Here is a 16,758-nt window from a genome sequence, read left to right as displayed (position 1 = left end):
CGTCCCAGAGCCTAGATGTATTCATCAACCGAGAATCATTCCACATATTGACGCCGGCACACCCTACTACCCGAGTTGACAGGGTGAGGAGGCTTTGGTTCGGGCCAGCGGTCCTTCCCGGACAAGGGGTTCGCTGTGGAGCAGCACGTACCGAACTTCTGTGCTCAACAAACAAACAACCTTTTCCGTAGTCAGGGACACTAGCCCAACAGACCCTGGGATTACCTCAACACAAAAGACGTCAAGGCAAACAACCATGGAGGCCGCAGAAGCCGTCCCCGTCACAACGCGACCGCAGTCGATTGTGCCATAAACGGTTCTGCCTCTAGATTCCACGAAGGCAGAAAAAAAATACACGTGGATCCACTGGCACACATGGCCAAATCAGGCGGCACTGAATGCATGCTATACAGCTTGATGGAAAGTTTTCCTCCAGACTCCCTCCAGACTCACTAAAGATCACGGCAGGGCGAGCCGACGCTAAGGGAAACTTCTCGCCTAAGCGGCGACGTCCGCGGCTGAAGCGGGACCGGAACTCCTTTCGGGCTTTAGGAAGCACTTCATGTCGACTCTCCGCCCGTCCCCCGAAAACAGCATCACAGCGTGCTAACCGAAATTCGCATGAGCACTCGACAAGGACAAGCACAAACTGGTTGATCGCCTGCTTAGGCAGTGGGTGCAAGAAACAGAGAGGTTGAAGCGGAACACCTGTGAGGCCAAAGAGACTGGCTATACTTTGAATGAGAGCTACGGAAATCAAACACTGAGAAAAAAATATGGACGGTGTCCTCATGACCACCACAGAAAGGGCACACCCCACGACTCGGGATGGCTGTGAAGCGTCTACATCTAATGGGCAGACAGTCTCGCCCTTGGCGGTACATGAACATAGCTCGCCTAGAGTCATGACAGCTGGCTGTTTTCAGTTTCTAGCTTGGCCGGTGGAAATATATATCGTATCGTTGACAGTGCGGAGGGAGACCTGTGTTTAGCATATCATCTAACCACTGATTTGGAGTGAAAACTACATTAGTGTCGGGATGTACCTTGCCGAGGCCTACCAGAGTGTTGGCAGCAATTGAATAGAAGGGGGACTGGGATCCTGAACGAGTCACGCAGTGAGAGAATGTGCTTTGCGGAACAGACATGTGCAGCACACACACAGCACACACACGCGCTTGAGTGAGTGAGTGAGTGAGTGAGTGAGTGAGTGAGTGAGTGAGTGAGTGAGTGAGTGAGTGAGTGAGTGAGTGAGTGAGTGAGTGAGTGAGTGAGTGAGTGAGTGAGTGAGTGAGTGAGTGAGTGAGTGAGTGAGTGAGTGAGTGAGTGAGTGAGTGAGTGAGTGAGTGAGTGAGTGTGCACGCGCGCGCGTGTGCGTGTGCGCGCGTGTGTGTGCGCGCGTGCGCGTGTGCGTGTGTGCGTGTGCGTGTGTGTGTGTGTGTGTGGCCAGGAGGGAAGAATTGGAAAAACTGGCAATTTCTCACTGTTTTTGCAAGCAATATGTTGATATGCGACGTGACGCACTCGAAAGAGGTTGGCGAGACTATGACTGCAAAAGAGTACGCATTTGGGCTGGTTGGTTCATGATTCCGAGCAATAAAAACAGCGCTAAACGACAGGACGAGTGAAGGGACACAGACAACGGCGCTGTCTAACAACCAAAGTGTGTTTATTCCGTCAGTCAGCATATATATGCTCCGCCGCTATCTGAAACTACAGAATCTACAGGATAGGGCATGCGCAGGGGGAATGCAATTATTGTGATAAGAAGGCAATCTCCTTTGGAAGGAGAGAAATGGACGGGAGGCTTACACATGCATCACCACTAACATGAATGTGGAAGGCTTCGGATATAAGGCGTGCGCGGTCATCACGATATTTTGACAAATATGTTACACCTTCAAAGGATGGCTTGCAGCCGCATTCATTGCAATGTAGCGACAACTGACTATCTTTTGCCCGTTTTTGAAATTTGTTGAAGTGCTCACGCATGCGGTCGTTGATGCAACGCCCCGTTTGGCCGATATAAAAACGCTTGCATGAAAGAGGGATCTTGTAAACCACACAGTCACCACAGTCAGCAACAAACCTCTGTCTGTGCTGTTTTTTACAACTTCTTTTGTTGTTATTGCTTACCTTATTAACTTGGTGGCACAGGCTACCTAACTTATTTTTGGCAGTAAACAGCAACCTGACACCTGCCCTACTGACAACTTTTTTGAGGTTGTGCGCAACCTGGTGAACATATGGTATAACCGCAACCACTTGCCGTGAGCGATTCTCGGACAGGGCAGCTGCCGACTGCTTTCCTTTAAGGTTCGCTACGAGGCTTTCGGCGATGCTGGTCAAAAGTGGTACCGAGAACCCTGCGAGCTTCAGTCTGGCTACTTGCTTTTCGAAGCTTACATCCACTTGGTGGTCACATGACCGGATGAGGGCCGCCTTCATGCAGGAACTTGCTATACCGCGCTTGACTATCTTTGAGTGCGCGGACGAAAAAGGAAGAAGGTGCTTATGAGACCGAGGAGCGTAACTCCAACATACATGATTGCTTGAGAACGTTAGCTCCAAGTCTAAGAAACGGAGTTTGTTGTCTGACGGATGCTCCGTGGTCAATTCGAAAGAATCTAGAACTGTGCGGAACAAGTCAAATATTATAGCAGCAGCAGGCTGCGCGTCAGTGGCGTTAGTATTGTAAAAAATTAGAAAGTCATCGACGTATCGCATCACTTTTACAGTGCTTGTCTGGCTAAGCTTCGTTACAAGATTGCAGTCATAGCTGGCTAATAAAATGTCGCTAAGGACAGGGGCTATACATGAACCGATGCACACACCTTTCTTCTGTATAAAAAGCTTATCCTCCATTGAAACGAAAGTGGAAAGCATATAAAACCTTAAAAGCTCTAAAAACTTGTCGACGTTGATACCACATGCATTCTGAAACCTAAGCACGCCATATTTGTCTATGCAATGGCCGACTTCAATGCATACATCATCTTGAGGCAAGGAGTAGTACAAGTCCTTGATGTCTATGACTATGACAATCGCGTTTCATCCCGGAGTCTGCGGCTGAATTGAAACTGGCGCATTCGCGCGTGCTCCCAAGTGCTCTCACCCACGACACGAATGGAAGCCTTAGCTTGCATTGACGAGCGATCGAGGCAAAGCAGTTAGAGTATCAGGGTCTTGTGCTTCGAGTCGAGGTTTGAACCAACCGTCGAGCGCTCTTCTTAAGAGGATGCTTTAGCTAGGGCCCAACTCCGATGCCGTCCATTAGAATACATGTAAAACTCAGAAATGCTTTTCTCAGATAAGCACTAGGCCGAATTTATTGAAACGTGTTGCACTTGAGTCCGGAACTTAATTTCTAGTGGCTGATTCAAAACGGAGTTTTAACTTATTGTCTGAATATTTTTAAATGAAAATTTTAAACAAACATTGGTAAGCTCGAAAAAAATAGAGGCACGAAGTTTACAATTCATAGCTCTGCTCTAAGAACAGATAATGCAGCTCTGTGAACCGCATCGGTTAGAGTGGACTAATCTCATATGCCAACATTGATCTTACGTGGCAAATTGTTTACAACAGGTTTACAATAGTCCTACTAACATATTAGTAGCATATTTAAAGCCATGTATAATGTATCAATTTTGTCTGCTTTAGATTTACTACTAAGTGTAGTATATATATTTGTGATATCCTTTTTCCTTGCTAAGTTACAAAGTATTGTTTTCTTAAAATTTTGTGACTTTCGACAATATTTATGAAAACATTGATTCCCTAAGTGAAAAATTCTCGACCACAGTCGCTGGATTTTACTTTTTTTAAGGGCAACAAACCTAATCAAATTTGTTGCAGTAATGTTGACGATAAAATCTATTTGTCCTTTCCCACGTATTTGGGTGGGAGTACCCAAGCTGCATAATAAGATAATAAAGAGTCCCCAAAGAAGGCGAGATATGAACCTTCCTATCTTACGCCAAAATAAAGAAAATGCTATGAAATAACAACTACAAAATTTATCCGGAATACCTTTCAGAATTTACGCGAGCATCTATTGACTTATTTCACTTGAAATCCAATAGAGGCATATATGTACTGAAGTATACGGCAAGAGAGAGAGAGAGAGAAAGCAAGGACAGGAAAGGTAGGGAGGTCAACCAGAAGAGTATCCGGTTTGCTACCCTACACTGGGGGTGGGGGAAAGGGGAATAGAAAGAAGAAGAAAGGGAGAGAGTAAGCACAGAGTACGTGTGGGAGGGACACTATGCACAGGGACACTATAAACGGTCTCTTAAACCGGTGTACCTCAAGTATTGCAGTAATGCGCGATTCGCTTTTCGTGCCAGTGACGGGTGTGGCTACGGTCCGAGTATCTTCGACTCGGTGAAAGGTCGTAAGTCTAGTTGGTGTAAAGTTTCCTGCAGAGAGAGGCGTTGCACATCGTAGTGGGGGCAAGTACACAATAGGTGCTCGATGGTCTCCTCGCACCCACTGGCTGGGAGTAGCATTCACAAACTCATATTCCTTTCGTTTGGGAATGACCGAGAGCCCGATGTGCGATTATACGGCAAGTTTTCCAAAATTCTTGCGCCCTGGCAAACAGAAATATTGCCCCTGTAAAGCTTATTCTGTTGCACTTGCTGCAGGTATGCGGTGGAAACCCCGTTCTTCATCTTTGGCTGGAATTTCCGTCTCCATCCAGGAGCGTTGCGCCATCTCTCCGACAGCGCGGAAAGCGTGCCACTGGGTTTACAGCCTTTCCGCAGTGAGGCGCTGTGGGCTGCTTTCTGCTATGCAAGAAGAGAGAAGAAGAAAGCTTTATTTGCAGAAAGGACTTCGTTGCTCCTAAAACGGGGTAACGCCGTGTGGTCGGGCCCCTATTTCAAGGCACCGCTGGCCCTCGCCATCATTCTGCCCTCCGAACCAGCCTGGGCTGATCCCCAAGGGCGGAGCTGGATAGCAATGCCTCCCACCTCAGCCTCGTGTTATTCTCTTCTTGCTCTTCGGTGTGAGCCGTGCATTCCCATGTGATGGGGAAGAGTGGCGGTGTGCTCCCACACCACGGGCCTTGTATGCTGTTTGGTAGTATATGTGCAGTGTATGGAGGTTTGTATATGTGTCCGTTCGGAGCATGCGTAACGTCACTGAGTCCATGGCTGAAAGGTTCCTATGCTGTGATGGGTAGAGCTTTCTCAATTCCCTGTAGTATTGCAAGATTCCTTTATAACTTGGATCGATGGGTGTTGGGTCCTCCACGATGTTGCCATGGGCAGCTCGGCAATTATTGAAACATCGAGCCACCTCATCTGCATGGAGGTACCCAGTAACGCCCTCGTGTCCCGGAGCCCATGCTATCATTTGACTATACCTGACGTTAAGTTCTCTTCTGATTTCGGTAAGTATCTGGTGTGCCCTCACGCCGTTTTGTCCCCTCTGATAGTTCCTACATGCGGCCTGAGAATCTGAGAGCATTGCGCTTTATGCCTTCTCTTATAGCTAAGACGATGGCTATGTCTTCGGCTTGTATAATGGTTGCTCGGGAAACCGAAGCATAGGCCGTGATCTCACCTTTATGGTTTATGACAACGGCCACCATATTCTTTGCTTTGGCGCGACATGGTGAAGTATCCGCAAATCTCGCAGTGTCCAAGTATTTTGTCGCTTTGGCTATGTATTCTGCTCTAGCATTTCTTCTTCCTGCGTGTAATGTCGGATCCATGTTTTGTGGCATTGGTGATACCCCACACAAATCTCTAATCTGGCAGGGTCTATCCTTGGCATTTTGGTATACTTGTATGCATTCTCCAAGGTCGACACTTTGAAGAAGAGCTCTGCCGACTGTCGTTTGCGCCAATTCACTCTTCTGCGCTATGAGTTTGGCCTCAGCCAGCTCATGAAATGTATTATGTAGGCCGAGGGCTATATGGAATCTTCTCATTTGAAGTGTTGTGTGGCAGCCTCAGGGCTGTCTTATATACCATCCTCATTATTTGATCAGCTTTTTCTTCTTCCTCCCTATTCATGGTATGGTAAGGTAGGAAGTACATTAGTCTGCTAATCACCAAGTTTTTCACCAGTCTAAGGTTGTCTTGTTCCCCCATCCCTGCCCGATTATGAGCCACACGGGCTATCATCCGCTTAATCTGTTGCGTTCTTTTTTTTGATCGTGTTTAAATTGTGGAAACATCTGACATTCGACTGCAGCCATATCCCCAACACTCTTACTATTGACCTCTCAGCAATAATTTTCCCTTCCAGCCTGATCTCGGGTTTGAGTATCGGGTCAGTTCTTTTTTTGTTGTTTTTTGTGAGGCGAATGAGTTCTGATTTCTCCGCCGAGCACTGGAGTCCTCTTTGTTGGGTATAATTTCCTTTTATAGTGGCTGCCCGTTGAAGCTTCTCCTTCTTCTCTCCCAAGTTGCCCTTGGTTTTTCATATCGTTATATCATCTGCGTATAGAGAAAGACGAATGTCAGGAATTTCTTGGAGTTTTTTGGCTAGTCCAATCGTGGCTATGTTGAAGAGTGTAGGCGAAATCACCGCACCCTGTGGCGTTCCTTTGTTAGGAAGATGGATGACTTCAGATTCATCGTTTCCTAGTTTGATAACTGCTGTTCTCTGGTTAAGGTAGCTTCGGATGTACTGGTACGTCCTTTGACCGCAGCTGGTCTCTGCAAGTCCATCCAGTATCCCTTTGTGACTTACGTTGTCGAAGGCTCCTTTTATGGCGACAGCCATGACACTGTGTTCTCCTGTCTTGGGGACGTTCGTTAATACTTCCTCCTTTAAAAGCACGAGCATGTCCTGTGTTGAAAGATGTGATCTAAAGCCAAACATGGTGTCAGGCATTCACAGGCTTTCTTCAAGATGGCGTTGGAGTCTAGTGTTTACTAATCTTTCGAACATCTTTTCTATACGTAATGTAAGAGAAATGCGCCTTAGGTTTCCTAAAGTCAATTTTTTCCTTGGTTACATTATTCCATTTTAACAGACCTTATTCCTCCTTAATCCCTCTTAATCAACTTTCCTGCACCCGAATCTACCTTAATCCAATCACTAATCAATGATTACGTTTCCTATTCATTCATAATACCTTATAAATGGCTGCACATGCTTCGGTTCGCTTCTGGTTTTCATTGGGTCTAGTGATATTATCTGTACCTCGCAACGCGACCTAGAAACAGAGATTTAAGGCTTTCGTCTTAATTATTTACCGCGCAGCAATGCATGTAGGGATCACGTTCTCATATGAGCTGTATGCTTCAACCCGCTCCATAGCAGTCATTATACAAATTCAGCCGACCTTTGCAAGCGTTGCAGCTAAAATTTCATTATTATATTAGAAAAAATTCGCCCAGCCTAATCTGTAGGAAGCTGTAATGAACAACTTTGCAGAGGGCGTACGCCTTTTATTTGAATCTCTTGGACGGAGTCACCTAAATCAACTAATTCCACCTAAAGCCAAGTTATTTCGCCCTCATTCACTTTATTTCACCTTAATTCACTTTACTCCACCTTAAGTACTCCAGCTTGATCTAACTTACAAGACGCTGATGATGATCTTTGTTATCACTCGTCACGGAAAATAACGCGAGCTCACTTGCCTCATGGGACATATGATGCTTTCGCGCTAATATGGGCCGATGTTGAAGACCGTGCAGTATCTAAAAGCGCTAGCTGTCGCCAGATAATTAGGAATGGGAGAAGCTGGCACGTCAGAGACAAGCCAGATGTTTCAAAGAGCGAGTCGGGCGCCAAAGAAGCATGCGTGCGGTCGTGACCTCACGGTTACAGCATTGGAAGTCCCGAAGTGCTTGCACAAGTTCGGCATCCACAAAATCGCAGGTTTGCAAGAGATACGAGGCGTAGAAACATCACGTTGATAACTTTGGATGTTCAAGGTCAACCGTCACGTGCGTGTCAGCAGTTGTCGAAATGTCACAATCATCCCCTCATAAGTTTCCCGTCGTATAGTTAGCAGTGCTAAGTTCTCGTCTAGTTTTAAAACGTTCGTGCCATGTCTCCCAAATCGTCGCTTGCGGAAGTTCGGACCCCACCGCGGTTTACGAGGAATCGTATGCAAAATCGTATCATGTGTCTCGCGCTTAACCAAGCGGTAAAATTCCGACAGTGGTGCGGTACCACCACGGTGATGATAGCCGTGGTAAAGACTGCGTCTCCGCATCCTTCTCATGCGACAGCCGGCATTTTGCGATGCTGTCGTTTGAGACACTGCTCCGCTGGTGACCCGAGGCGGTCGTGAAGGCTGCACAGGGTTACGAACTAAAATCAGAGGAAGTGGCGCTCAAAGTACCGGTTGTGTCCCGCGCGTTCATAAGCCTGGCGGTAATTCAAGCGTCACCACGAACGGATAGTGCGACAAATTGCCACAGATCAACTCTCGAAGCATACGAAATGCTTTCTTCGATAACAAGCGGGGTTGGTTGTTACATCGTAACTTATTCATAGAGGCATGTTTCGGGGTTGGTGCTTGGTAAATAATGTAATACTGAAAGAGTTGACGGCCAACTTCCAATGGAGCCAATTGCTTCCAACAGCACCAGAACTGTCAATATGCACACTGCGCTTAGCTTTCCAGGTGTTTTAACTAAGCCTTCATTGTTATATCTGGGGGTAGTCGCCCTACCTTGAAGCGTAAGAAGTTTTGATAAAGAACTTCGTAGGCGCCGCATGTTTTTTATTTGACTATCTTCAACGCAGTCATTGTAATTATTTGAGTTTGTTTAAAGGATGTAGGTTATAAATGGTAAGCGTTTATTTGGGTTACACATTAGTCTTATGTGTAATTTCTTCGTTATTTACTTGATCTATTTTTTATTTCCTTGTCGACCTCCTCCCCCCCCCCCCTTTTTTTTTGAGGCTAGCACTTTGGTTACTTTACTCTGCACACCGGCATGCTCTCCTCCTCCTCGCCCATTGATGGTGGGGGAGGGTGCACTACGCGTACATAAACAAGTAGTTCACTCTCCCGATAACGCGGACGCAGCTACTGGGCTGGCGTAAGCGAGTTCCCTTGTCAAACATTGGCTTCGGTGATGCCATGTGATTCCACAATTGGTCTTCACAAGGAGCAGACCAGACTCATGAGAGACTTAAAGAAGGGAGAAAAAGACAGTAAACGTGGATTAAAACATGGGGCTTCTATTGTGCGTCTCTGTTATCGGTTCGCAGTGACAAATCCCATCTCTTGTCGCCCGTCAATATACCGCCTTTGACGAAGACAGCCTTTAAGAAATGGCGAAGCGGCGAACGAAAAGTTCGGTTGCAACCTCACAACATTCGTCTTTCGTTGGTCCCGTCTACAAGCTTCACCGTGGTGCAAAATACATCACCACCTGGCCCAAAGTTCTACCCTTCCAATGTTAATATCTTTGTTGCCTTCCATCAAAAAGGCATTTGGTACGCCGCTTAAGGAAAAACATAGCACGCGGCCACGCTGGAGGAGTTGTCGCCGCTTAGATTTTTTTAACATCTAGAGATTTTAACCGTTATCCACACGAGGTATGATAACTGCAAAACGGGGTACAATTAACTAACTACGCACTGCATAAGGCGAAAGCTCATTGTCTGTCCATCCGATGGCTTATTGGAACGGTCGGAACAGTCTGCTCATTAATGGTCTGATGATTTCATCGATTTATAGATTGAATAGACATCGACTGAATGACTGACTGACCAACTAAGAATGAATGAGTGAAGCGGCGGTAACCACCAGTTACCACCACTTCATTCATTCATTCATTATTGGTTGCTGAGCTTGAGAGGAAACCGAAATATTTTTTATAGAAAAGAAGGAGAGAGAAAAGAGAAAAGAGAAAAGAGAGAGCAAGTGAATCTATATTGATTGAAGTTGGAATCCGGGAAATGAAGGACGTTCCGCTAAACGCCTATTACTCGATTACCAGCAAATACAACGGAAGCACTGTGCACACAAGGTCATAGCAGCGCGTGAACTTAAACATACATATATATATATATATATATATATATATATATATATATATATATATATATATATATATATATATATATATATATATATATATATATATATATATATATATATATATATATATATATATATATATATATATATATATATATATGCGATGCTATATATATATATGTATATATAGCATTGCTCGCGACATGCGAAGGTTGTGGGTTCGGTTCCCACCTGCGGCAAGTTGTTTTTTCATCCACTTTTATTTCCATTAATTTGTCATTACTTTATTTCATTTATTAAGCACATGCAATTTCCCCTATGTTGTACTTGGTGTCAGTGTTTGTTGGCTTCTCATTATATGACTAATAAATATCGGGTCCCTCGGTTAACCCCCTTTCTTCTCGTTTATTCCATAACGAGGGTCTCGAATCCGGCAACATTGATGCCTTCAGGTAGCATATGTGGGTTTATTGACTAGTTGCCTTCACCCGTAAAGATCACGTTCTCGTGACGCCTGCGGCAAAAAAGTCGTTCCACGTCCGCCGCCAAGGTCTGTGAGTGGGGGCGCTGGCTAACACTCCCAGGGTTCTACTAGTACATATAAATACCCAAGAAAAGTGGATGGGGAAACGCTGCCGTGGTAGCTCAATTGGTAGAGCATCGCACTCGACATGCGAAGGTTGTGGCTTCGGTTCCCACCTGCGGCAAGTTGTTTTTTCATCCACTTTAATTTCCATTAATTTGTCATTACTTTATTTCATTTATTAAGCACATGCAATTTTCCCTATGTTGTACTTGGTGTCAGTGTTTGTTGGCTTCTCATTATATGACTAATAAATATCGGGTCCCTCGGTTAACCCCCTTTCTCCTCGTTTATATATATATATATATATATATATATATATATATATATATATATATATATATATATATATATACCACAAATAGACATGAAACACACAGGGACAGGCGCTAACATCGAACTATTCGCCTTTCTTTATTAGCCGGATTTGAAGACACAGCAGAAAAGTAGTTAAGGCGAAAAAAAAAATACGTGGTCAAAGCACCGGCATTCGCACATAGACGGTTTCGTATTTTTTTTCCGTGTAAGTTTTTCTAAATGCCCTGGGTTTGTTTTCCTGTTTTGTTGCTGTTGTTGCTTCTCACGTCGGGGCTTTTCCAGTGTATATATAATTCCAGCCAATAAAGAAAAGCCGATAGATGGAAGCTGGCGACTGTCCGCATCTGTGTGTTTGTAGATATGTCTTTGTTCGTGCTGACCTTAATGCAAAAGCAACTGCACACTGCAGTTACAAAGCACACTGCATCTGCATTTGCAGCAATCTGCAAAGCACACTGCATCGCACACAAGACAATGCCACGGGAGCTCTCAGTTGAGGCCTCCATTGTCCGCTCCACGCAGTTTCTTAGCAGCACAGGTCAAGAGAAAGTTGGGCTACGCTTCTGCTCGTAAAGCGGCCCGGAAATCCGCTCACAGCTCACAGCTCACTTCCTTTTGGTCAGTTATTGCAAATTCTAGGCTAAATGGTCAGTACAAGCTGCCGGTTTCTGAAGAAAATGCTACCTTTTGCCAGTGGCTTACTAACTTTAGTGCGGAGCACACCGCAAACTAAACAACACTTTCTCGCTCTCTCTCTAAGCATATATATATATATATATATATATATATATATATATATATATATATATATATATATATATATATATATATATATATATATATATATATATATATATATATATATATATATATATATATATATATATATATATATACATATATATATATATATATTAGTTAGGACCATAAAAAGTGCAAAGAAATTCGATGCGAAACGGCACCGGGACAGCTGACTTGGTGAAAATAATGCACGCCTAATGCGATGGTTTGAGTTCGCATATATCCCACTTGCGGCTAGTCGGTTTTTCGTGCACTTCATTTCCATTTATTCTTCATTTCTTTATTTCACTTGGCAAGTACAAATAATTTACCCCATGTTGTCCTTGGTGTCTTTGTTGGCTTCTTATCAGATAATTTCTGCCAGGTGTGCCCACAGTCCGAGTATCTTTAATTCAGAGAATGGTGTCACGTCCAGACGGTTTAGTGTTGTCCTGAGAGAGAGGCGTTGTACGTCTTATCGAGGACAGGTGCACAATAGGTGCTCGATGGTTTCCTCACACCTACAGAAAGGTATTGGACGCGTCTGGGTGACATTGAGGGCAGACCGTGCAGCCTTGCCAGCAAAGTCGTTGCCGACGATGCCACAGTGAGAAGGACTGCACTGAAAGATCATGCTTTGCCCTGTTTCCAGGACGTGGTGGTAGACTTCCCTGATGTCGGCTATCATCTGCACGGAAGTTGCGCTTTTTATGATATGACTTATAAAAATCGGGGCCTGGGCATTTTTTTTTCTTGTTCAATACATAGCGAGGCCTCGAATCCAGAAGCATTGATGCCTTCGGGTAGCATGTGTGGGTCTATTAACTAGTTGCCTTCACCCAAAAGGTCAGGTACACGTGACGTTTGCGACAAAAAAAAAGACATTCCATATCCGCCGTCAAGTCCCTGATTTGTGGAGCTGGCTAAAACTCTTAGGTTTAGTTCCAATAGGTAGACATAAACATAAACAGAAAGTGCATAGAAAAATGGTGCCGAGATAGCTTTATTGGTGAGAGCATCGCATGCGTAATGAGAAGACGTGGTTCATGCCTTGGATGCAGGCAGCTGCTCTTTTTGTCTACTTTCATTTCTCATTATTAAATCAATGATCATTTCAATAAATGAGTACACGTAATTTCCTCAATACTTTCCTATGCTCTTCTTGGTGTCGTTGTTTGTTGCCTTCTTTGTGCGAATTAATTAGATATGGGTTTCGATTTCTCGTCCTGGCAATGCCCAACTCCTTGAATAGTCCATCTAAAGCAAAAGCATTTTGCCATCCGGCACAGCTGATCTCACTATTTTTAATTCCATAAAATTGAAAAATGATCACCCCAGACATGTATTCAATAGTACGGGTTATAGTATTTTCTAATCCATCAAGCACATGCCGTAAAGCACGCCTTAATTTGGGCCGGGTGATTGTGATTCTTTTATATTCCTCGCGCTTAGGTTACATATAGCAAGCCAACTATGTGCTTTCATATGTCATTTCGCGATGCCCAAAAAACTGGGCATGGCGCACGAAGCCCACCGTGACATCTGTTATAGCTGGAGCTGCCCAGCGCCAGCCTTCTCCGCAACGCCAACGTGTATGGCGCACCCCGTACGTTATCTGCTACACATCTTCATGGCGAGGCACGAAAGACAGTGCTCACTGCCCAAACAGGGGATAAATTATAAATAAAGGCATTAATTGCATGGTTAATGCATTCACAAAGAAAGTTTTGTCTCAGCTGGCGTCTTGCTGGATTTTCTACCCTGCAGCGAAAACGGCCCGCTTTTGAAACTTGGCGGAAAGGTGGCAAATGGCATACTTTGCCCCTCCGTTTCTGACAGTGGGGGAGAGAGATGGGCAAGTGCTTCCTTGCTCTCCTTCCACCCGGTAGATACGCCGGGTGGAGGGAGTGACGCAAATAAATAACGCTTATGGTGGGCGAGCCCCCCATTAGCGTTACATGACGAGCAGCTGTGTGTGTCCCACACCTTTGTGCACGCAACCGTACGGAACCGTTAGCGTCAAGCTAAACTTGTCTAAACTTTCCAATGGGCGCTGACAATCATCATCATCATCATCAGCATCAGCATCATCATCAGCATCATCAGCCTGGCTACGCCCAATACAGGACAAAGGCCTCTCCCATACTTCTCTAAATACCCCGGTCATGTGCTAATTGTGGCCATGTTGTCCCTGCAAACTTGCTAATCTCATCCGCCCACCTAACTTTCTGCCGTCCACTCCTACGCTCCCATTTTTGTGGAATCCAGTCCGTAACCCTTATTGACCAACGGTTATTTTCCCTCTTCATTACATGTCCATTACATTTCAACTAAGATGTCATTAACTCGCGTTTGTTCCCTCACCCTATCTGTTCTTTTCTGATCCCCCGCCCCCCTTAACGTTACACCCATCATTCTTCTTTCCGTAGCTCTTTGCGTCGTCCTCAATTTAAGTAGAACCCTTCTCCTAAGCCTCCAGGTTTCTGCCCCGTACGTGAGTACTGCTAAGACACAGCTTTTATACACTTTTTTCTTGAGGGATAAGGGCAACCTGCTGTTCATGATCTGAGAATGTCTGCCAAACGCTCCCCCAGCTCATTCTTATTCTTCTGATTATTTCAGTCTCGTGACCCGGATACGCGTCACTACCTGCCCTAAGTAGATGTATTCCCTTTTAACAGCTTCTTTAACAGCTTCTCCACTGGATCTTGGTCGCTCCGTCTCGCCATGGATGGCGCGCGGGCTGGGCCGTCTGTGCATTCGGCAAACCACAAGCGACAGCCTCAATCCACACATCGAGTAGATAAAGCTAGACGGCAGGAGCCGAAATCTCAAGCAAAACCAAAGTTGCTTGCCGAAACACCGCAGCAAAGGCAGGCCAGATTAGCACGCTATAGAGAAGCTTACCAAGCGCGGAAGAGTGCCAAGATTGAAGTCGCTGCAACCACCGTCATCTTTCAGCAGGCGAAGCCGTGGACGCAAGCCGAGACACCCACAAGGAACGTTTGACCAACCACACCCTTCGGCTGGCGAGAAACTCGACTGCAACGGCCATGTTTCACCGCGACTTCACGGATGGCCTGCGCGGCAGCGTATGCAACGTGCGTCAAAGACAGCGGCCTAACTTTAACGAAATACTGTGTGCATAGTCTTTGCAAAACCATGTCAAAGAAACCTTTCGGTTGTGACAACTAGGCTTACAAGTGTTATACCTGAGCCAATTTTTTTTTCTGTCCGTCTCGTCTTATCTCGCGAGACACCGGTTGCGTCACCGCCCTCCTTATCGCGCCAGCCTTGCTCTATACATGCCTAGATTAAACGAGAGGGCAGACAGTTCCCGCTGCGCCACAGCAGCTGACTCGCGCACTGCATCATGTCACGTGTTATGTTTACATCTGATATAGCGAACGCAATTCTTGAGCTCTTTCATAATGGGATTGTGACTGCGGAGTCATACAAGTCTCGATCAGGGGCTGGATCTTGTGATTTCTTGAACTGACGCCCCCTAACCCCCCCCCCCCTTTTCCTGAAATATAACGTAAGGGAAGTAGTGCAACAGCCTTGTAAGCGAGCCTCACCCAATTGGTAGAGACCTGTCTATCGAAAAAACATTGGATTAGGAATTAAATTCTTGGCATGTAAGTCCCAGAACACGATTACATGATAAGACATGCATGCCGCAGTAGAAGACCCCGAATTAATTTTGACCAGCGGATGTTCTTTACCGTGCACCTAAATATAACTGCATGAGTTTTTAAAATTTCGCCGCCATCAAAATACGACCGCCGTGGCCTGAATTATACCTGCGACCTTAACCTTAAAACCACAATGCCATATTTCTACTATGCTACTGCCTTGGGGAGAGAAACATTCACAATTGCTCAAGTATACTTACTTCATTTGAATACCAAAGCATTATAACTTCTCTAAATAATTGGTTACGTCCAAGGAACGCGACGTCATAGATTGTTATGTGTCCTTAGAATTTATAATTTAATTCATCTTAATTCACCTTGATCTATCTTCTACATACGCTAATTCGACTTAATCTACTCGAATTCATCGTAATTCACCTCGCTCTAATTTGTACGTAACCTAATGAGCCTTAATCGTCCTTTCTCTAATTTTTGCCAACCTTAATCGACCGTAATACACCTAAATACACTTTATTTCACCTTATGCACCTTAATCCTTTACAGTCAACCTTACCTCACCTTACTCTGACCTGTTCTAACTTACAAGACACTCATAATGATTTTGATGGGACGTATGATGCTTTCGCGTTAACATGGGACCATCTTGAAGACACCACAGTATAACGCCGGGTCTCAAAGCCCTTACAGTCACGAAGAAATTAAGTAATGGCCGATGTGTAGGCAATGTTCGAAGTAGGTGGATACATCAGGCTGTGGTAATAAATTACCTATGTTTTAGGCATGTTACTATGTAATCACGCAATAGATATACAGATGGGCGTACGCTAGTGCGTGACAGAAGTCACAGGTTTGTAAGAGATACGAAGTATAGAAGCGTCACTTTAATTATTCTGGGTGCGCAAGGTCCCCAGTGACGTTCGTGCATGCAGTTTTCGATATGTCACAATCGTCACACTATAAGCATGTTGTCGCGTAGTTAGCGGGTGCGAAGTTCTGGCCTAGTTTTAAAGCGTTCGTTCTTGCCGCGTGTCCCAAATTTTCGTATGCAGCAACTCGGACTCCGACACGCTCCACGAGGGATCGCACGCAAATTTGCATCGCGTATTTCTCACTTAACACAGCGTAGGAAACCGCACAGTGGTGCCGTACCACCGTGGCGACGTTACCCGTTATAGGGACAGCGTATTCCCCTTTTCCTCTCGCGAAAGCTAGAATTTCGCGATTCTATCGTTTCAGACTCTACCCCGCTGTTGACCATAGGCGGTTCGCGGAGGCTGCAAGGGGTTGCGAACTGCTCCTTGAGGAAGTGGCGCATGAAGTATCGGTTGGTTTCCGCGTACGTGTAGGCTCGGCGGTAAGGGGAGCGCCACCCACAACGCCTAGTGCCACGCAATGGCACAAATCGCTTCCCCAACCATACACATTCCTTCTTCGTTAGTAATAGGGATTTG

The 16,758-nt window shown here is 45.2% G+C and overlaps 1 long non-coding RNA gene across 2 annotated transcripts in view; it reads right to left on the bottom strand.

The window, feature by feature from the left end:
- Window positions 1-14,948, bottom strand: part of LOC135914561 (uncharacterized) — a 101,037-nt gene extending 86,089 nt beyond the window's left edge. For both annotated transcript variants that reach the window (XR_010568343.2, XR_011510140.1), the window contains exons 1-2: window positions 14,864-14,948; window positions 14,559-14,731 (exon numbers count right to left, since the gene is read on the bottom strand). This is a non-coding gene — a long non-coding RNA (uncharacterized lncRNA). The remainder of the gene's footprint in view (window positions 1-14,558; window positions 14,732-14,863) is intronic.
- Window positions 14,949-16,758: the final 1,810 nt, after the last annotated feature.

This window comes from Dermacentor albipictus, unplaced genomic scaffold, assembly GCF_038994185.2.
Source record: "Dermacentor albipictus isolate Rhodes 1998 colony unplaced genomic scaffold, USDA_Dalb.pri_finalv2 scaffold_45, whole genome shotgun sequence".
In the NCBI taxonomy this organism is placed as follows: Eukaryota; Metazoa; Arthropoda; class Arachnida; order Ixodida; family Ixodidae; genus Dermacentor; species Dermacentor albipictus.
The sequence above is the reverse complement of the archived record's forward strand: the minus strand, read 5'-3'. Positions and strand labels throughout refer to the sequence as shown.